Source organism: Leucopleurus acutus (assembly GCF_964270905.1).
Source record: "Leucopleurus acutus genome assembly, chromosome: 2".
NCBI lineage: Eukaryota > Metazoa > Chordata > Mammalia > Artiodactyla > Delphinidae > Leucopleurus > Leucopleurus acutus.
Window position 1 is genome coordinate 1,804,151 of NC_139143.1, and position 20,994 is coordinate 1,825,144.

The following is a 20,994-nucleotide window of genomic DNA, read 5'->3' on the forward strand; positions in this document are numbered from 1 at the left end:
CTTGAAAAGTTGGTGGGTTTTTTTTTTTTTTAAGTTGAAGAAGTAACTAGAAGTGGTTTTTTTGGTTTGTTTGTTTGTTTTTGAGGTACGCGGGCCTCTCACCGCTGTGGCCTCTCCCACTGCGGAGCACAGGCTCCGGACGCGCAGGCTCAGCGGCCATGGCTCACGGGCCCAGCCGCTCCGCGGCACGTGGGATCTTCCCGGACCGGGGCACGAACCCGCGTCCCCTGCATCGGCAGGCGGACTCTCAACCACTGCGCCACCAGGGAAGCCCCAGGAGTGTTTTTAATGATTGTTTTGTGACTCGGGGCCAGAATGATGGAGTGTTTGCCAAGGATAGACCCATTTCTCAGTCCTCCGTGGTCCCTAGACTCTAAGAGCTGGTGGTTGGTTCCATGACACAGACGCTCTCCGTCCCCCTTGTTTCTGTTCCTCTCTCTTGCCAACAGCTATGGAACATCTTCTGAGATCTACGGATGGCAATACTAGGAAGAGAAACATTCTGACGCACGGAAGTGATTGGCTGAAAGGGAAGGAGCCCTAGACCGGGAGCCAGAAGCCCTGCGTTCTAGGCTGGCTTCCGCAGCCCCAGCTGCGCAGCTCCGAGCCCCTCCACTCCCTCCTGTAGGCCTTGATTCCCCGCTGTAAAGGGGAGGGCAGGGCAGGGGCTGGGAGGCGAGACCTCTTTAGACTAGTGCTTCTAAAGGCCAAACCCTTTAAGAATTCAAAAGAACTTTAAAAGAAAAGGGAAGTGACATTGATGGGAAATGGAAAGATGAAAAGAGAGACAAGTTTTAAAAGATGGACAAGAGCTGTTTCTTCTCTAGGCCATTCTTTCCTACAGGGCCAAAGCTGGGCTAATACCAGAGGCTCCCAAGGACTCAGGAGGGGGCCAGGTTTGGGAGGGAAGGAAAAACAGCATTGCTGTTCTCAGTTTGCTCAGGCCAGGACTTCCCAAGGAGATCCCAGAAAAGGCCTGCATGCTTAAAGCTTGCCCACCTGTGAACAGATCCACCTCGTTATGGACCAGGTTTGCAGGGGAAAAGGGGGGTGGGGGGATGGTGGTGGAGGCAAATCACACGACTCCCAAAGAAAGACATAAATAAGAATAAATGGGCACCGGAGTTGGATGGGAGGCCTCTGGGTGGGACCCAAATTTTTTTTTCCCAATTGTATTAATTTGGCAAACATTTGAAAGATGCCTGCTGAGCGCTGGGCGTGGTCAGACAGGACAGCGGGCAGGAAGGCCTTCACAGGGAGATAAAAACACAAAGCAGAATGGAAACCTGCCCCGGGGGAGCTCATTGTAGGGGCTCTTCCCTCTAAACCTGGGGTGCTCGGGGAAACAGACCCTAGAGGCTGCAGCACAGATCAGAAAAGCCTTGGTCATTCTCTCCTGCTCCATGGTACACAAGTAAGGAACGACCTGCTCTCGGGTCATCCAGGAAGTGAGCAACACAGGCTGATACAGAGCTACAAACTGATCAGCAACTTTCCCCTAGAAACCACTGGTGAAAGCACGGACCGCTGCAAAGCTCATCTCGGGCGAGGAAACGCACAATCACTGTGATTCCCTGTCTCGTTTTCCCAGTTTAATCCCAAAGACACACAAACCCAAATTCAAAGCAGGATACAAAAAATTCATAAGCAGGCTGGAGTCCTCTGTGTCTTTGGCCTGAAGGGAGCCCAGGTCTACCTAGTGGCAGCTCCGCCTACTTGGGGGAGGGTTCTTTGTGTGAAGTCCTGCAGCCCCGTTATAAAAGAGTCGCAGGGGACGCCGCGTAGGGGAACAAAACGCAGGCAGGATGCAAACCCAGGCAGACCCTCTACTTCTGCAGCGCGAACAAGGCCGCAGGCTTCTCAGCTTGAATTTGAACGAGCCAATGGTGTGCCAACCACTGAAACGGGAAGCCAGATAAACAGCACATTATCGAGGGGGATCCGGCGCGTCCCAGAAGCCGGCGCCAGCTGCGCCCTGGGCTGTCTTAACAAAGTCCCATTGACTCACCAGCTGATGTTCCCATGTTGGGCTCGGGGACAAGGAACCCTCTCTGCAGCGTGGACGTCAAGGCTGCACACCATCCCCACCGCCCCCACTCACGCCTCCCCGATCCTGCCTCCCCTCTCTGCCCCCTGCAGACTTGGCCAGTTCTTTATCTTCCGACCAGTTTCTGTCGGCTGTGAGAATAGAAGGGACCCCAGGGCCCAAGCACCGGGGACTCAGGTGAGCTCCCAGAGCGGCCACCCTCCCAACTGCTCCGGGAAGCTTTCTCAGGCGCGCCAGGAGGACAGCCTCCGGGCCCGTGCGATGCTTCTCGGTGCATCCGGGGGCCAGAGAACGTTTTTCTGGAACAGTGCGCCAAGGTCACCTGCCCAGCTGTTCAGCTCGCTCCGCTGGGGTGGGAGGAGAAGATGTGGGCAGGGTGCGTGTGTGTGTGTGTGTGTGTGTGTGTGTGTGTAATGCAGCCCTCGGTGTCTCTAATCAGAGGATCTCAACACACTTTCAACAGCAAGGCAAGGGAAACCGAGGCTCCGAAAGGTTGAACTTGGGTGGCCCATGGTGAGTCAACTCCTGGACCAGACGCGCAGCCCCGCGGGGACGCTCACCCTCCCGCGGGCGCAAGCTCACCCCCCGGCGCTCGGGCCCTCCTGCCCTGCAGAACCCGCCAGCCCCGTCCCTCAAAGCGGGGAGCATCAGACTCGAACCCACCCCGCGACCGCCAGGTCCCTGAGCGGGCCACTTACCCGCGCGCCTGCGCCCCGGGGCCCCGGGTCCACGCATCCCGACGGCGCCGGCCAGGCCCACGGCGCGAGGAGAAAGTTCTCTGGCTCCCGCGCGGGTCGGCTTCCCCCGGAGTCTCGGCGTCCGCGCTCCGGTCGCGGGTGGCACTAGGGCCGCCGCCGGCCCGGGCCCCACGACGCAGAGTGAGGCGGCATCCCGAACAAAGTGCGTCCCCTGCCGGGCGCGGGGCGGAGCCTGGTGACCCGCTGCCCCGGGCACACGCCGGCCGCCTCCCCGGGCCGGGGGCGGAGGCTGCGCCGCCGAGCGCCCCGCTCCCCCCGCGCTGTGCCAGTTGAACCCGCAGAGGGGCGGAGGCGCCGGGCCCTTCCAGACTTTGTCATTGGAAAGCTATTCCCGTAACCCTTTCCTGCCTTCGCCTTCCGTCCCGCCTCCGCGGCCGCAGAAAGGCGGAGCTGGGTGGCGGGGCAGGAAGCCTCCGCACAATCAAGCCTTTCCTCGGCCGAGACCCGCCGCTTCCAGGCCCGGCCCCACCCCCACGCGGCCTCGGGCTGCCGCCGGCCGGCACTTCTTAGGAGCGCGGACAGAGGGGTCGGCCGGGCCTTCCCACCCGCTTCCGCCCGCGCCCCCTTCCTTCCTCTCTGTTCTGTTCCGCTTTCTGGGCTGGGACGCGGATGCAGAGGGGAGGGGAGACCCCAGAAGGGCCGGGCATATAGTAGGTGCTCAGTAAAATGCGTGGGGCTTTGCCCGACCTCGCGACCCTGCCACGGGCCCTTTCTCCTTCTACGGCCTGGGAGGGGGAGGAGGGAGGGGGAGAAGAAACGACCAGACCCAGAGAGAGGGGCTGGAAGTGGGGCCTCGGCCAGAACCTAGTGCAGCCTGGGCAGTGCGGCCTCCACTGACCCTGCCTCCCGGGACAGAGCAGAGGAGGTCAGGTGCCTGGGCTTCTGGAGCAGGCTTCGAGCTCCGGGAGAAAGGCGGCAGTGCGACCAAGGACCCACCAGATTAGGACCAGAGGCGTCGCCAGCTCCAGTCAGCAAACATGATTGATTATTTCCGGGGCCAACTCCCTGGGAGGTTTCCCAAAGTTTCACCAGCAACGGGTCAACCAGAGGGAAGCAGGGTTAGCAGAGTCCTGCCCACCCCCATCCAGTCAGTCAGTCGGGTCACAGTGGCTGTGGACCTAAGGGAGTGATAAAGGGACACTAGACAGTGGACAAGCAGTGGCGTTGAGGAAGTTCCCAACTAACCAGGGAGAAGGGTTTCTATATGGGAATGAGCTGCCTTTTCTTTGCAGGGGAGGGGCTATCTCAGAGGGACACAGGGGGCGAGTCCTTGCCCTGTGGGTACAGTGGCTGGAAGTGTGGGCTCGAAGGCGTTATTGCCTGGGTTCATATCCTGGATCTGCTTCTCATCAGCCATGGGAACCAGCACGGATTCTTTAACCTCTGACCATTTCAGTTTCTTCATCTGTAAACTGGGGAGATGACAGTTGCGATCTCCTACGATTGTTGGTGAGAGTAAGTGTGCTAATCTAGGCGGCACACTCAGAATAGTGCCTGCGCTGCTCAGTAAACATCAATTATTATTTTGATCCCTGAGTCATGCAACCCTGCATCCAGTGTGTCATTCAGCCGTGTGCTAACTGGAATCTCTCTCGCTTTTCACAGGCTCCTCGGCCTGCTTAGGGGAGCCTGGTCCTCTCGGAAGAAGCACTGTCCTTTCTCGAGGGCCCGTAGGGTGGGCCGGCTGAGTTCCTCACCTCCTCGGTCTAGGGACCAAGGATTACACAGCAGGCTTGCAAAGCAGTTTCAGAGACTGAACTGCCCTCTGGTCCACGGTGAGGCTGCACACAGGGCCCCACCCATACTGGTAATGGCAGGAAGATGCTGTTCCTTGGGTGCTAAAGCCATGGTTTTCTTTTTCTAATTTATTTATTTATTTATTGGCTACGTTGGGTCTTTGTTGCTGCACGAGGGCTTTCTCTAGTTGCGGCGAGCGGGGGCCACTCTTCGTTGCAGTGCACGGGCTTCTCAATGCGGTGGCTTCTCTTGTTGCGGAGCACGGGCTCTAGGCCCGTGGTCTTCAGAAGTTGTGGTGCGCGGGCTCAGTAGTTGTGGCTCGCGGGCTCTAGAGCGCAGGCTCAGTAGCTGTGGCGCACGGGCTTAGTTGCTCCGCGGCACGTGGGATCTTCCCGGACCAGGGCTCGAACCCGTGTCCCCGGCGTTGGCAGGCGGATTCTTAACAACTGTGCCATCAGGGAAGTCCCAAGCCATGGTTTTGTAAGGGTTAAATCTCTTCCTTCGTGAGATCAGCATTTCTCTCCCATTCATGAATGGCTGATCACACCAGTCCCCCGACCCTGCTCCAAATGTCCCAGTCACAGACCTGCAGCAGTGAAGTGTGTCTGGATAAACACGCTGGCATATGGACAGGTAGGGGGGTGGGCAGGGGATGAACAGACCAGCTCTAGTTGTGCTGAAGGGCAGAGGCAGTGACAGCTCCTGAGAGACAAGGTGGTGGGACAAGGCGGCAGAGAGAAGCCACAGTGACCGTGGACGCAGGGCTGCCTGGGTGGGAAGTAGGGTCCCCCCCACAGCCCAGGAGAGGCCCCTACCAAGTGCCTGCCTGTGAGCAGTTTTCCTCCGAACACAGTGATGACTCTGTTGCTCTAAATCAAGCAAATGGCTTTTCCTTAAATATGAAAATCAATAAGAAGTAAAGGCAAGGGCCTGGCCACCGGGAGAGGAGATTGGAGGCGCTGCCACAAGGGAAATGGTGGGATGCAGGCTCAGAATCATCCCCCCACCCCACCGCGAGGCGGCCTCCAGGCCCTGCTGACCCCCCTGTGACTCCTTAAGCCCAACAGCTGCCCCTGGTCCCCTCCTCCATCCACGGCTTAGAGCCCATCCTGAATCAGGGCAGGAGATTGCTAACGAGAGGATTAATGTCAACGTGACAAATAGGTTTTAAAAAATCAGCCCAGGAGCCTGTTGTCACCCTGTGGTCTCAGACCTGGCTTGAGTTGAGATGCTCCGGGAGCCCCAGCTCAGCAGGTAGCATTTCCAGGCCTGGCCTGATTTCCTGGGGCCCCTGCCCATTTCCTGCCCCCTTGAGCTCTGAGGACCGAGACTCATCTGTTTTACGTTTGGGATCCAGGAGTTTGCACTGTCAGAGCTCCCCCATCCCATGTGGCCCGCCAGGGTCTGTCTGCACCTTCCCGCTCCCGTTAGGCGCGCAGAGCCGTCTGTAAGGCAGGGATGGGAGCACAGTACATCACTTTATTTCTTGAGCCTTTAATAAACGTTAGAGGGAGCCTCTGGCTTCCTCCTCGGAAGAACAGTGGAAAAACACTGGGTGTCAGAGGACCCGAGTCCACACTCTGGTGGGGCCCTTGCCGAAGCACATGCTCATCCGTAAGCGGGGTGACACCCAGGGGACACCACCGCCTACCGAGGCCTGGGTGAGCGTTCAGTGAGAGAGCCGAAGAGAAGGTGTGGTAAGTAGTGCTGAGCATTTGCCAGCAGAAGCTCGATCATCAAACAGAAAACACAGCTCAAACCCCGGCCCCACCCCATCCCACCTGCATCACACATCCCCTTGGGCATACTCTCCATGTTCGAAAACATGCTTTTTTTTTTTTAACGTCTTTATTGGATTATAATTGCTTCACAGTGGTGTGTTAGTTGCTGCTGTGTAACAAAGTGAATCAGCTATACATATACATATATCCCCATATCCCCTCCCTCTTGCGTCTCCCTCCCTCCCTCCCTATCCCACCCCTCTAGGTGGTCACAAAGCGCCGAGCTGCTTTCCCTGTGCTATGCGGCTGCTTCCCACTATCTATTTTACATTTGGTAGTGTATATATGTCCATGCCACTCTCTCACTTCGTCCCAACTTCCCCTTCCCCCTCCCCGTGTCCTCAAGTCCATTCTCTACATCTATGTCTTTATTCCCGTCCTGCCTCTAGGTTCTTCAGAACCTTTTTTTTTTTTTTAGATTCCATATTATGTGTTAGCATAATGGCCACCATTATGCTATGTTAGAGAAATGTTTTTCTCTTTCTGACTTACTTCACTCTCTATGACAGACTCTAGGTCCATCCACCTCACTACAAATAACTCAAATTTCATTTCTTTTTATGGCTGAGTAATATTCCATTGTACATATGTGCCACATCTTCTTTATCCATTCATCTGTCGATGGACACGTAGGTTGCTTCCATGTCCTGGCTACTGTAAATAGAGCTGCAATGAACATTGTGGTACATGACTCTTTTTGAATTTTGGTTTTCTCAGGGTATATGCCCAGTAGTGGGATTGCTGGGTCGTATGGTAGCTCTATTTTTAGTTTTTTAAGGAACCTCCATACTGTTCTCCAGAGTGGCTGTATCCATTTACATTACCACCAGCAGTGCAAGAGGGTTCCCTTTTCTCCACACCCTCTCCAGCATTTATTGTTTTGTAGATTTTTTGATGATGGCCATTCTGACTGGTGTGAGATGATATCTCATTGTAGTTTTGATTTGCATTTCTCTAATGATTAGTGATGTTGAGCATTCTTTCATGTGTCTGTTGGCCATCTGTATATCTTCTTTGGAGAAATGTCTGTTTAGGTCTTCTGCCCATTTTTGGATTGGGTTGTTTGTTTTTTTGGTATTGAGCTGCATGAGCTGCTTGTAAATTTTGGAGATTAATCCTTTGTCAGTTGCTTCATTTGCAAATATTTTCTCCCATTCTGAGGGTTGTCTTTTCATCTTGTTTATGGTTTCCTTTGCTGTGCAAAAAGCTTTGAAGTTTCATTAGGTCCCATCTGTTTGTTTTTATTTCCATTTCTCTAGGAGGTGGGTCAAAAAGGATCTTGCTGTGATTTATGTCATAGAGTGTTCTGCCTATGTTTTCCTCTGAGAGTTTTATAGTGTCTGGCCTTACATTTAGGTCTTTAATCCATTTTGAGTTTATTTTTGTGTATGGTGTTAGGGAGTGTTCTAATTTCATTCTTTTCCATGTAGCTGTCCAGTTTTCCCAGCACCACTTACTGAAGAGGCTGTCTTTTCTCCATTGTATATTCTTGCCTTCTTTATCAAAGATAAGGTGACCATATGTGCATGGGTTTATGTCTGGGCTTTCTATCTTGTTCCATTGATCTGTATTTCTGTTTTTTGTGCCATTACCATACTGTCTTGATTACTGTAGCTTTGTAGTATAATTTGAAGTCAGGGAGCCTGATTCCTCCAGCTCTGTTTTTCTTTCTCAAGATTGCTTTGGCTATTCAGGGTCTTTTGTGTTTCCATACAAATTGTGAAATTTTTTGTTCTAGTTCTGTGAAAAATGCCATCGCTGGTTTGAGAAAACTTGCTTTTGAGCGATAGAAATCTGACTGTCTACTACCAACCCTCATCCTCTCTGGCTTGATCCATTAACCAGCAAGGAGCTTCACGGGAGTGGGATGGTGGGGTGTGGGTGTGGCAGTTGTCCCCATGTGGCTACCCTGGCCTCAGGGTGCCGGGCCCCTGTGTTGATGGTCTAGACGAGGACCCGGGAGGAACGGTCTGTGAGGAAGAGCTGGCACTGGGCTGCGTGTTTCAGGATAGTGAGGCTTGCCTTATGGGGAAGATGGCTTTTCTCCCTTTCTATCACCAGGAAGTGAGCCGTGCTGATAGTCAGTCATGGTGTTTTTCCAATGATGGCTTTTCCAGAGGGGTGCTTCTGGAAGGGGCCAGCAGGGTAGGAATGGGGTGGGCAGGGAGACATGCTTCCCTTTCGGGAGGCTGGCTCTGGCTGGAGCTGCCCCGAGAAGATAATAGTCTGACTTACAGAGCTCTTGCTGGGTACTGACCGCTAGTCTAAGCCCTTAACATCCGTCTCATTTTTGTCTCTATTTCGTAGGTGAAGAAATTGAGGTTGAGATCTTGCCTGGGTCCCCAGCCGGTCAGTGCTGGAGTCGGGACTTGCATCCCGGCATCCTGGCACCCAAGGCCACGTGCCCTGGTACCATGCAGATCTGCAGAGGAAAGGGGCCTTGGAGACCATGTGGGGCCCGGGGAGGGGCTCTGTCACTCAGCAGCTGCTGCACGTTTCTTTCTTTCTCCCTTCTTAATGGCTTTTTTGGAGTATAACTGACATACTATAAAATTCACCCCTTGTAAGTATGCGAGTCCATGATTTGCACTAAAGCTACCAAGTTGTGCAGCCGTGACCACAACCAGGTTCTAGAACACGTGCTTCACCCCAGATGCTTCCTTGCTCGGTTGCTTTAATGAGTCTCGACTCCCTTGTCTGTCAAGTGGGAATGACACCGCCTGCCTTGTAGGCCTGTCCCAAGCATTAGATGAGCGTGTAAGTGGCGTATGGTAAATGCGTGAGTTATTCCCATTCTGGTCTCTTAGAGTCACTTACATACAGACTTTCAGAGCTGGGTGTGGTCTGGAAGGCTGTCGAATCCCACCCTCTCCTTCAACACATACGAAACCAAGGTGCCAAGAAGGTCAGCAACTCACCGCTAAGGACACGCGGCTCAGGACATGCAGCTTGGTAGTTCGGTGCTCTCTTATCTCCCACGAGACTTTCCCCTGAGGCACAGGGGAGGTGTCATTGCCACCACCCCCGCTCTTTTGTGGGGCGCCCAGGGCAATGCTGACTGGCAGGCATGGACTGCCGGAGTTTGCTTGTGCTGGTGGAAGACTGCCCAGGACTCTGGCCTTGGAGAGAGAGTGCAGTGGGGAAGGCTGGGTGCAGAATCCAGGGACACGGCCCAAGGTGGAGGCCGAGATGGGAATGTCCACTGTCGGGACAGAGGACGCATTGATTCAAACCACCCACAGGCCGGCCAGCTTCACGGGCACGTGCGCAGTCGCACGGGACCCCGTGTTTGGTTTAATGCTTTGCTGTTGCCCCCTTCAAATTCTTACCAAGTTTTTAAACAAGGGACCCCACAGTTTTATTTCGCACAGGCCCCCATAAATTGTGTAGCCAGTTTTGCCCACAGGACAGAAAGCAGAGCCCAAGCTTGACTCTCAAGGTCCCAGGAAGGAATAGCATTTCTCCACCCAGAACTTACGTACATGTGAGCTATTTATGTACACGACACGATCGTGGAGTCTTAAAACTGAGCATTAAGAGAAATCAAAGTTGCAAAACAAACAGCACACTCTGGTCCGAGTTATGTCAAAAGCTGCCCCACAAAACTATATATTTCTATGTGCATCATACCTGTACGAAAATACGTGTTTAGAGAACTCTGGAAAGTCTCCAGACTGATAGCAGTGGTTATCTCTGGGGAAGAGTCACCCAGGGCGTTGTTAATTCTTTCCGTATGTTTGAGTTGCTGGGGTTTTTTCACGAGGAGAATGTATTCAGGAATTACATAATGACAGGTAAAACGGTAAGATACTCCTAGTATATTCTGTGAACATTTTCTTATATCAGTAAATATTCCTTTTTTTTTGGCGGCACGCGGGCCTCTCACTGCTGCAGCCTCTCCCGTTGCGGAGCACAGGCTCCGGACGCACAGGCTCAGCGGCCATGGCTCACGGGCGCAGCCGCTCCGCAGCATGTGGGATCTTCCCGGACCGGGGCACGAACCCGCGTCCCCTGCATGGGCAGGCGGACTCTCAACCACTGCGCCACCAGGGAAGCCCAGTAAATATTCTTAACACCTTAAGAAGTATCTTGTGGGACTTCCCTGGTGGTCCAGTGGTTCGGACTTGGCGCTTTTCACTGCCGAGGGCCAGGGTTCAATCCCTGATCGGGGTTCTAAGATCCCGCAAGCCACACAGTGTGGCCAAAAAAAGAAAAATTTCTGGAGAAGGAAAAGGAGGGACATGGGGTGGGTGTGGAAACCATCGCCCAGATGGCCCGTAGGTGCTCGGCGTGGCCACCAAGGATCTGGAGGCTGCGGGGTCCACTTTCGTGGTGGGCGGGTGACAGGAGGTACTAGGGGCGTGGGTTGCCAAGTGAACCGGGTGACGAGGTTGTAGAAGTGACTTTGGCTGTGGTGAACAGAGGTGACGGAGGCAGGGGTGCAGGGAATCCCCTCTACGGGAGGAAGGGATGGGGCCCCGGTGTGGGGTGTACCGGGAAATGGGAGGTTTCAGGCAGGGCGCCTAGTGAACAGAGGGCAGCTTTGGGGTCAGGGCTGTAGTCAAGCCTCAGATTCACTGCCTCCTCGCCGTGTGCCCAGAACCTGGGTCTGTCCCCTGGGAGACAGAGGATGCTTACAATGCATGCCTGGTGGGGATGTTGGGAGGATTTGATGAGACGACGTCGGTGAATCATTGGACCCAGTGCCCGCCTCAGCCTGGGAGCCCCAAATGTCCCCCCTTCCCTTTAATTGACGGTAGTTTGAGGCACTGAAATGGCCAGAAGTATTTGCATGTATGAAGAGCCTTCTTTCCAGTGCCTCCCTCCCCAGTTTCTAGGCGAGCTGCCGGGAGCCTCCTGGGTGCAGAGGCTGAGTGGAGCCCGCCAGGAGGGGAGAGCCGCTGGCTACGGCCAGAGGACTGGAAGTGAGACAAGAGGGCCAGTGAGGCTGCTTTGGGCAGCTCGGCCAGGGGTCCCACGTTGGGATCCTGGGAGGGGGATGCTCTATGAGCGCTGATACCAGTTCCCCCACATTTGTCTCCCCCTGGCCCTTTGGGCTCCCCCGCCTCCGGGGTGTCCCCGCGGCTGCTGCGGCCTTCTCCGCGGGTGCAGATGTGCCCTGCGGCAGCCGGACCGCCCAGCACCTGTTGCCCGGATCAGGGGCCGTAACTCTACTCCAGGGAAGGCAGGCCAGGTGCCGGGCTTTGCCGGGTCCTCCTTCCTGCAGGCGGAAAGGCGGGGCATCTGCGCCGTCCTGGCTGCACGTGGAGGCCGCCTGGAAAGTGCTGGGCCTAGAGTCTCAGCACAGACTGGACCCTCTTCCAGCCCGGAGCTGCTTCCAGCCATGCAGCTGTCCCCTCGGCCCAGCTGGTTCGCTGGGGGCTCCCACACCGGGGCGGGGAGGCTGGGGAGTGGTGCCGGGAGCAGGGCGCGGGGAAGCGGGGCAGCGGCGTGGACCCGAGGGGTCAGAGGCGACCAGAGCTGGGAGGAGGCGGGCAGTGAGGCCAAGGGCAAGGGTGAGCTAAACTCGCTCCGTGTGGCTTCGGCCGCAGAGATGTCGTTCTGGAGATGCTGGGATGCAGAATCTCCTTCCCAGCTGAGTGTGCGGGGGTGGCGTGGACCAGGCAGGCCTCGTGGGAGCCCGCACAGCCATGCGGACTGCCAGCCTTCACGGAGAGCGCGAGCACCCGGCCAGGAACCCCGGGTCTCTGAGAAAAGCTCATAGGGCAAATCCAACACACACATCTCTGACATCCAACCCACACACGGCATTGCACATGCCAATACACGTGAAAACCTCCCAGGAGAAAACCGGGCAGTGAGTCAGCATCGCTGATGTCTGGGTCACACATCCACTCCCCTGTCCGTTGGTCCTTGAATGAACGTCCCCCTGCCCCCCACTCAGGGAGGGGAGGCTTGAGCTGGCGATGCTCAGAGATGCCGAGGTCCCTACAGGAAGCTGACCTCCAGCTCCCCTCTGCCTGGGCCAGCCAGGACCCATAGCCCAGGTGGCGGGTGGGTGGCCCCAGCCACACGTGGGACACTGCTGACCCCTACTGGCACTTTTCTGCCCATAGCCAGGAGGCAGAACCCTAGGGGGAGTGGAGTGTCGGGAAAACCTCGCCGTCCGTCTGGGAGGGGGTGGGAAGAAATAGCCCAGCTCAGAATCTCCCCCGCGCGGGCTCCTTTGATGAGACCAAGAAGAAATTAGAATACAACCCAGACCGTGTTTCTGGGAAGAGCGAGGTAGACTGGCAGCATGTCCTCCCAGCCTCTGTGGCTTGGTCAGCTCCTTGCTACCCATTCCCTAGAACCTAAACCGAGAAACCATTAGCAACACTCCACCAGCCAGATTCAACTACTCAACCGGATAAAACAGGAAAAAAATGAACTTTCCGCTTAATTTCTTGTGGGTCTGATGCACCCTTTGGACCTGGGACTAACGGGATAATTATGGCTTTACTGTCTCCTTTTCCACGAGAGGGGTTGGTGTTACACTTTTTGGGAAACTGCTACCAGGAAAGCTGGCATCTGGAGGATTTGCCTCTGTGGCTAGATATTTTAAAGATCATTTGTAGAGCCCAGGGATGTAATTTAAGTCTTCCAGAATCTTTACTGGAATCGTCCCCGGGACCAAAGGAACACCAGACGCCAACAATTCCGACAGAATTAGTGTGGAGGCCCCCGGGAGGAGGGAAGCCACTCCTTTTTAACCCCCTCCTTCTCCTCTGCCCCCCATCCTAGCGGCAGACCAGAGCTCTCCTTCGCTTCGTGGCTAACCTCCTTCGAGGGTGCGTGCGCTCCCTACCACCAACCGCCCGTCACCGTCAGGCCTCCGCTCTGGACACGGCGCTGAGCCGCTCCAGCAAAGGCAGTCGTTGGCCTCTTGAAAGCTAAACCTTAAGCGCGTTTTCCATCTCTCATTTTACTTGATCTCTATAGCATCTGACATCTTAACAGTCGTTCATCATTTATTAATTTAAAATTTTATTGTGAACTATTGTAGACATGCCGAAGGTATGGAAAACAATACAGCAGACATACCTGTTGCATCCGTCAAGGTTCTGCAGAGAAACAGAACTAATGGGATATTCATTCATTCATTTATTTACTGACTTATTGTAAGGAGCTGGCTCAGGCAGTTACGACAGCTAGTCCCAAGTTCTGCCGAGGGCGCTGGCAGCCTGCAGACCCAGGAAAGCCAACGGTTTAGTTCCAGTCTGAGTCTGAAGGCCTGAGAACCGGGGGAGCTGATGGGGTAATTCTGGTCTGAAGGCCGGCAGGCTTGAGACCCAGGCAGAAGCCGATGTCCCAGTTTGAAGGCGGCCAGGCAGGAGGGATGCTCTCTTATTCGGGGGAGGGGGGGTCACAGCCCCTTTGCTCTATCCAGGTCTTCAGCTGATTGGACAAGGCCCACCCACATTAGGGAGGGCAATTTGGTTTACTCAGTCTACTAATCTAAATGTTAATCTCATCCAAAAAACACCCAGAATAATTTTGGCCAAATATCTGGGCACCCCGTGGCCCAGTCAAGTGGACACATAAATTTACCCATCACACCTTTGAACACCACACAGTGTAAGAAATAAAGCCGTGCGAGAACACAGCTTAAGCTCCTCCCCTTTTGAACTTCTCGCTCCCCACAGAGGGGAGACTGTCCTGCGCACGGCATTAACCGTTCCCACACATCTCTTTATGCTTTTAATATGTTACACACTCTACCTGCACAGACTATTTTAACTACACATCTGAAATCATACTGTGTGTGTTCCGCAGCTTTCTCTTTGGACTCAGCACATACTGTCTGGGTCATGGATGTTTCCAGAACTCCTCTGGCTCTCCTGAGCTGACCAGATCAGGTGTGACTAGGACACCAGGCACAGTTCTTTCTTTTCTTTTTTTTTTTTTTTTAAATCTGACTCTGTTCTTCTTCCTTCCTTCCGTTTCTTTTTTCCTTTTTACACTATGACCAGATACTATCTCAGGCACTGGACACGCAAAAGTTGACCAAGACACAGTTGTGTCCCCAACTGCATGCTTCTCTGTAGCCCTTTGTAGCAAAGGAAGTTTTGTCTGGGACCACGTCTGTGCAGCCCAGACTACGAAGAATCAACCTAATCCTCCTAAGGTAGCATAAAGCTGCCCGCAGGGGGCTCAGGGGATGCCCGCCAGTGCTCTAACGCGGAAAACACAGGCGATGGGCTTTAGCATTCCGCGGCCTGGAGAGAGAGCTGGACCAGTCTTCTGCAGGCTGGGCCCCAGGCTCTGCAGAGAGAGGAGCCGCGGTCCCCCTTCCCTTGGGTCTCGGGGCCCAAACGCGGTGCCTCGGGAAGCTTGTTTCCGAGACATTCGGCTACTGCCGAGGGCCAGCCCCACCCCCATCCCCCTTCCCAGACAGCCACGCTCGACCTCGCCATCCCAGCTCGTCCAGCCTTTGAAGCAGGCTCAGCCATCCTTCCCTGAAGGCTGGTGGGTGACACGGAGGGTCCTGGGCATCCGGGCCTGCCCCCCCCAGCCCGTGGGCGCTCGCGCTCCGCGGTGGTCCTCGATCTCTCGCTCCCTGCGCACTGCAGTGCCATCCTGCCTTCTCACGGCGGGCTGCGTCTGCTCTCCGAGCAGGGTCTCACTCTGCACGAGGACCGCTCCCGGCGCCTGTGTGACACCCACACAGGGAGCTTCCACGTGACCACGGCCATACCTCATCTCGCTGTGCTGCGGCCTCCCCTTACTGGTCGCTTCCCGCTTTGCGCTCTGCCCGTGGCTGCTTGAGAAGACTCAGCGGGGCAGCGTCGCTGGCTCTACCTGGCCACTGGCTGTGGTGACACCAACTGGATTCTTCTGCCTCTGGGAGTCCGTCTCGGCAGAACCTCGCTGCACGGGCCCCCTCCCCCAGAGGCCACTACTCCCTTGCCTTGGTCGATGCTGGCCGCCAGCCAGAGTCCCCGACAGCCCCTCGGGAGAGCAGCCTGCATCCACCTCTTTCTCTGAGGCTCCTTTTCAGAGAAAGGTTTTTGCAAGCCTTAGTGAGGACGGCTCAGCGGATACTTGTAAACCCTCAAGTTTTTTCTTGGCAACACCCCATCTGTAGAAACTTTCTTTCTTAGGAAATGCATCTCTGAACGCAGCTTAGCTGAAGGGATCCACCTGGAGTGACCCACCCACCTCTGGAAACTCTTTTCCCAAAAGGGCTGTGTTTCCATCCCACATGCTCTTCTAGAACCTTGCCACGGTGCACATCAGGAGGCGGGGTCTGTGTCCCCTTTTCTTGAAACTGGGTGGGGCTTTGAGACTGTCAGCAGAGCACACGGGGTGGGGTGGGGGTGGAGTTCTGTTCTGCACCTTCTGAGGCTGGTTGGCAAAAGGCCAGACAGCTTCCTCCTGGCTTCCTCTCTCCCAGGACACTTGCCCTCCTCGCCCCGCCTGGCCGCCTGGCGAGCTTACACGTGGGGGTCTCCGCTAACAGTCCAGCCGCCAGCCAGCACCAGCTGCCGGCCACGTGAGCAGGAAAGTCACGATGACCCCAGCTAAGCATCACCTGACTGCATCACATGCATGGTCTGAGGAAGAGCTGTGCAGCTGAGCTCATAAACCCCAGAACCACGAGACAGAAAAGGGAGTGACGGCTGCAGTTCAAGCTACTGAGCTTGGGGCGACTCGTTACGCAGCAGCAGGTACCAGTCTGTCCACTTCCGTGTGGTCCCGCTCGTCAGCGTGCGCGGTAGCTCAGGTAAATCTGTCCCGGATTCCTGCAGGGGAGCCTCCCTCCTGAGCCCCCAGTGCTCTTTGCTGTGCCGGCCTCCTGCACCCCGTCCAGCGCCCGCATGTCCCCTGGCCCTGGGAGGCCCCGAGTCTACAGCCCAGTGCTTGGCACAGAGGGGGTGCTTCTCGGAGGAGGGGGAAGACGATCCCTGGGAGACAGGAGGGCCCTGAGCCAAACAAGCTTCCACTACCTTCAAAGGCCTTTTTCTCTGACCAGCGTCCCAGGACTTTTGGCTTCTCTGCTAGGAGCCTAGGATGTCTCAAGTGAGAGTCAAAAAAAATTTAAGTATCAAGTGATCCCAGTGGACAAAGATGAAGGGCTGCTTAAGCTAGGAGGTCCCTGAGAGTGTGATTCACAAATTGGCCGGCAGGTGGCAGTCTCGCTCCTGCTGCTTACCCTGCAAACTGGAATGAACGCTTTGGTGCTGGAATTCGTAAAACATAAAAAAACAAAGTAAAGCCGAGCACCTCTCCAGGCAAGGCGCGTGTGAGCTACGAAGGAGACCGAGCCACAGCCCCGCCCTCTGCGGCCGTCCTGTAAAGAGTAAACGCTGTCTCTTGAGCTCATCTTGGATCGCCGTCCAGCCCTTTCTTCTGTCTCGGGGTCCCATTTCGTACGATTGACCCTGATGGACCAGAGGCGTCAAAGCTCTTGCCTAAAGTTTGGTTATTTTCAAGCTACTCACTGCTTACACCTCTGCTGTCTGGCCGGATGACCACAGGGAAGTTGGAGGGTCCTCGACAGGAGGACAGGGAACGGATCAGAAGCAGAGGAGGCAGGTCTGCCGGAGAGACTGCCCGGCCACACTTCTCCCCGGAGCTGCCAGGCCCCGGGCCCTCCTTTCCCGTCTCCCGGTGCCTCCTGTCTCCCTGCCCACACCGGCCTGGTGTGGACGCAGGCTGCTGAGAGGGAAGCGGCCTCACAAGGCCATCGGGCCAGGGGGCGGGGAAGGGGAAGTGGTGGATTTAACTGAAAGTTATACAGCCTGTTTCACAACACCCTGAGGACCCAGCCCCGGGCCTCCCCCTGAGGAATTTCTGAATCACCTTCCAAGCTCCCTGGAACATTCCTTGTGGTTCACAATGTAAAGGGCAGCTTGAAGATGGGAACACGTTTCCCTGTGGGAGCCCCCATAGTACCCTTGTTCCTCTCCAGGTGGATTTCCCCCTTTCTTTCTTCCAAGCATTTTATCCTCCTGACGTTTATACATGGACTTTCCTGCCCTTTCTTTTATCTTTGGCCATCAGGCTCATTTCTCCTGCAGACCCCGAGAGGCTCTGGGACTCCTCCTCGGGAAACATGAAGACAGGGACTGAGGGTCCCGGTCAGGAACGCGGGGCCATCCCTCAGCCCCCTGTCACAGCCTCAGCACTGCAGAGCCAGATCTGATCCAGGGAGATCCAGTGAGATCCAGGCAGATCCAGGGAGATCCCGGGAGACCCCCCGGGAGATCCAGGCAGATCAATCCTGGGAAGAGCCTTAGAGCCACCCCAGGCCCCTTGCTGGGCTTGTCAGTCCAGGGTCCACAGAGGCTGGCAGGACACCCTTTCCAAGAACCTCTGTTTCTCTTACTGTAAATAATTTTCAACATTATCTTCTTATTAAAACAAACACAGGCATCTGTGAAGGAGAACGTGAAATTTAAACAAACTTTTATAATAAAACCAAAGACTTCAGAGCCCTGGGAGCGACGGATCCCGCCAGCCCTCGAGCTCCCGGGAGCAGCGCGTCCCCTCTCTGCTAGCAGGGGCACCTCCGCGGGAAGCTTTGAGAGTGCGGAGCTGGTCCCAGCCCTCGTTGCACACACGAGGAAAACCGGGGTCTGGATCACCGTCACACGGTCACCGAGCTGGTTACCGCCCGGTGGTCACCTACGTGCAAAAGAGGTGAAAACAGCCCTACAGCCTTCAGCCACTGGGGAGAGTAAGGGGGGCCGCTGGAAAGACCCCCATGGGCAGCTGGTGCTCGGCACTTGTTTGTTAGTATTGGTATCATTTATTCTCAGTCTTGTCGGGACGTAATAGACATGGGGCACTGTAGAAGTTGAAGGTGTGCAGCATAATGACTTGCCTCACACACATCATTATCAGGATAAATTTAGTGACCATCCGTCATCTCGTATAGCTAGAATAGTAAAGAAATAGAAAACTTTTCTCCTTGTGATGAGAACTCTTAGGATTTACTCCCTTGACAGGTTTCCTATGTAACGGACAGCAGCGTTCACTATCACGTTGTACGTTACGTCCCTAGTACTTGTCATCTTCTACTGCAAGTTGGTACCCTTTGGCTGCCTTTATCCAATTCCCCTCCCACCACCCCCTGCCTCTGGTAACCACAAATCTGATCTCTTTATCAGTTTTTTGGGTTGTTTTTTGAATCACGATGGACCGACAGCCCTGTTAGCTCCTGGTGCACGACACAGCGATTTGATATTTCTCTGCATCTCAAAATCCTCCCCGTGATCTGTCTGGTTGTCATGAATATTATTTATTTATTTGGCCATGCTGGGCGGCATGCGGGATCTTAGTTCCCCGACCAGGGATTGAACCGGGCCCTCGGCGTTGACGGTGTGGAGCCTTAAGCACTGGATGGCCAGGGAATTCCCCATATTATTATTTTAAATGCTCGGTGACGAGCTGAGACTCACAATACAAATCCAGCCCTGCTTCCTTCAGAGTGTCTTGGCCCTGATGATCCAAGGGCTTTGCTCTTCCTTGGGTGTCCATCTCAGGCTGTGAAATGGCCGTGACCACCCCCAGGCGTGTGGACAACGTGTTCATCTGCGTCTTTCCTCCTCGACCCACACGTTTCCTGTGCGCCCGGGCAGCTCCCGGCAGAACCTCAGCCCTGCAAGCGCTCACTTTCTCCGGGAAAACTTCCTGACCCTGTGCTCCTCCCCGGAAAAGAATAAAGCATGCAGGGTGATCACATGGCCTGGCTTGCCTGGGACAGTTCTGCTGCCCCAGTGTCGTGTGGACACACCCCTGTGCTCTCCACTCAGTAGCCGCCCAGGAGGCAGGGCTCGGGACACAGCCACCAGTTTATGAGGTGTTCCAAGAGCCTCCGGGAGAATCCAGGCGTGACTGCCTTTTCCTGGACCTTCCCTAAGGATGTTTCACAGAACAGGTTGGCTGTCCCCCCGGGGGAAATCCATCAGCAGCCCCATCGCCCAGACAGGATAAACCCAGACCAAAGAAGGACAGGCACGAGTCTGCCTTTTTGTAAAATCTTGGGCAAGACTCCAAGGCTCCTCTCTCCGGGATCCAGGGAACTGAAGGGAGACGGGATACCTGCGAGCCCACCACCTCTGCACAGCGAGCCCGTGGCCTCTGACGCCGATGTCATTCGGCAACGTCACGGGCCTGTTGGTTTATCGCGCGCGCGGCGCGGGGGTGACCAGGAATCCTTCTGGGTTCTGCTCTTACATCTTGGCTGGGTCAGATGAGAACGGCCACCCAGTCTGCAAGAAATCCTGGTCGGTGCTCCCAATCTTGGGGGACCCTGTTTGTCTGGACAGCCCGGCCCAAGGAAACATGTTTCTTAGGGTAGAAAGTAACAAAAGCCTAGATAAATATAATACTCCATTTTCTGGTTTATGAGATGCTCGACTTTACTCCTGGAAGAGTTGATTCAGCCACCTGGGGCTTTAGATGAAGCCTGTGAGGGTCTGAGGCCTTGATACCTGTCCAGCCTGGAAGACGTGGCAGCTGCATCTGTGGGTGACCTGGGGGAGGGGCGACCAGCTGCCCAGCAGACCTGCCCCCAGTTCACTGCCTTGGGCAGAAGGACGCTTCCTTCTCACAGAGACGCTGGAGCCCAAGAGAGCAGCAGAGGGTGACACACAGACAGGCGCACAGCGGACACAATCACAGCGAAAGGGACACCCAGGATCTGGGCAGGTCCTGCTCCGTCTGCATCTGCATTCAGTGCAAACGGGGTAATTCAACCTGGAGAACGAGAGGGAGTTTCCTTTTGACTTAGAAATGCAGCGAACAAGCTACAAAAACTGCAAAGTAGAAGGAAGTGCTTTGTCTCCCGGGGCTCTCCCAGTCCTGGGAGCACCAGTGTCTCAGATTTTCATGATCCTCCGGGTCCAGACCCACAAGGCCCAGAGGGCAGTGCGCCTTGATTGGGGCGGGCAGGACCGCGGGGGGAGAGGATGGTACCTCCTTTAAAGCCTGGCGCTCTCTGCTCCCCACCGGGCCCTCCTGGCCAGGCGCCCCCGGGAGCTCCTTCTCTCTCCGGAGCACTGGGTTTCTGAGCTGTACCTGCGTCCAGGAAGGAGGTGTGAGCCTCTCCGCCCTCTGAGATGCCGGCAGCGGGCTTGCAGGAAGGGCTGGGAGGTGGCGAGGGCAGCCCACCCACCCGCAGCTGCCCCTGGGCAGCGTGGCGAGGCCCAGACAAAAGCCCAGCTGAAGCACCCACTCCTCAGAGCTGCTGTCTGGGGGTCGGAGGGGGGGCTCCTTCTTTGGATAGCAGGGGAGATTGGGGCAAGCTGAGGGGACAGAGCTGTTTGGGGGGGTTACACTCATGGAAGGGCACTGCTGAAGGCTTACTAGGCCTATACAATCTGTTCCCCCCACCTCCCCCCCACCAAAAAAACCCACTTCCGTCTGGATTATACCCCCTTCACAGATGCGGAACCTGAGGCCTGGGGGCGGGGACCAGCTAGTACACGGAAGGGGCGGGCTCAGAGCTTGGCCTGTCTTACCCGGCGCCCCCGGGACACCTGCCACCAGGACACCAAACGCGAGACCACCTCCCGTCCCCCCACACTTCCTCTTGTGTCAGAAGTTTATCAGGAGTCCTATCTCTTGGATCACGTGTGTCTCCACCCTCGTATTAGGCTGCCGGGAAGCCCTGAGAAGTTCCGGGCACGTGTGAGCCGCTGCTTCCCCCGCGGCGGGGCGC

General features: G+C 55.6%; 1 protein-coding gene across 1 annotated transcript in view; it reads right to left on the bottom strand.

Moving 5' to 3' along the window:
* Nucleotides 1–2,784, bottom strand: part of NAV1 (neuron navigator 1) — a gene marked incomplete at both ends in the record, with an annotated part of 207,225 nt that extends 204,441 nt beyond the window's left edge. The window contains one exon of the mRNA XM_082860446.1: nt 2,746–2,784. The remainder of the gene's footprint in view (nt 1–2,745) is intronic.
* Nucleotides 2,785–20,994: the final 18,210 nt, after the last annotated feature.